Below are 1,432 nucleotides of genomic sequence, written 5' to 3'. Positions count from 1 at the left end.
CTCTTTAAAGCAAGGCTTTATTTCTGTAGCAGCACCAATAGGTAACTTGGGCAACACGGAATCCAAATATGTAATAAAATGTAGGCCAAATTAAACTACCTTGCAATTCTGATTACTAGGTTGGGACCTTCCTGCCTGATGCAGAGGCCTCAAGGGCTCTCTTATGGCTGTGCCCACTCACAGGAGATCCTGTGCCCCTGACTCCCAGGCCTGCTTATTCCCTCAAGGCTTTGTTGGACACCTCTTTTCTTTTCTGTGCTTCTGAGTAGAACTCAATGAGTCTACTTCTCCAACTCAAGAGCAGAAGGGACCACCTCCTACTGGTGCTTAAGGTACTTTGACCTTAAAGCTGGGGCCCATGAGCTGTGGCTCCAGCAGGCCGGGCCTCTCTTTATTCAAGGATACAGAGAAAGTGCCCAAGCCTAGTTTCCCACCCCTCCAATATCAGGGACATGGACTTTAGGGGTGTTCCAGGCACTTCTTGTTTCAACAGGAGGATCCTGTGTGTTTGATCTTAATCGGGTCTCCTGCTGCAGAGACCCAAACAATCCAAGTCAAAACAGTATTACAGGAAATCTGTTTCTTAGGGCCAAGAATGTAGTGAAAATAGCCCCAAGTCTTAAGTTCTGGTAGCTGCACTGTCTGAGGAGGTCTTTCACCTGAGAGGAACAATAAGTGGAACTCAGCCCCTAAATCTTTCCCCTTGCCTCTTCACCTTCAGGGAGGACTTATGGTCAATAGCGTTAGGGCCAATAGGACTGCTGAGCCTCCTACATTGCCTCCTAGGCACAAGGTGAGGATGGCAGATATTCTCTTCTGGATTGCTAGTGTATGCAAATGGGTGAGGATCCAGGTTGGGGGGCGTATTTCTGACTCCAGTCCAGATTGTATCATTCATAAAGCTATTTGGTGAAAACTTGGGCTTTGCCTGAGTGAATTGGCCTAGGCATTTTTGTTTGGTAAATGATTTTAGGAAGAAAAAAATAAAATCCTACTTTTTTTTTTTTGCCACTTCATTTATTTTTATTTGCAGGAGTTGAAACAAATTTTAAGGGTATTCTTCACCCCCCCCCCCAGCATGAATAATTCAGGTAAAACCAACTTAAACTTTAGAAATACAGCAAAGTGAGGGGAAAGTAGCACAACAATCCAATATGCAAAGTTTGGGGGGAAGAGTGGGTGCAGTCTGCATATAACATATGCGTAAATGCCATATGATTCACCTGCTCAGGACTGCCTCCCCAGAAGGCAAGCACTAGATACCCATTTTAAGAGGATTTCCCCCCAACATTTGAGAATGTTTCAACTTAAAACTTTTTTTTTAAAAAAGACAAAAAAACAAAAAATATCCCCACGAACCACCCAACCAAACCACCTTCCTTAATTGATCAAAGGAGTTTTTTTAATAAAAAGAGTATTACAAATTCAAGGT

The sequence above is a fragment of the Elephantulus edwardii genome, unplaced genomic scaffold (genome assembly GCF_000299155.1).
Source record: "Elephantulus edwardii isolate Elephantulus edwardi_28Jun2011 unplaced genomic scaffold, EleEdw1.0 scaffold00387, whole genome shotgun sequence".
NCBI lineage: Eukaryota > Metazoa > Chordata > Mammalia > Macroscelidea > Macroscelididae > Elephantulus > Elephantulus edwardii.
Note: the sequence above shows the minus strand (reverse complement) of the source record.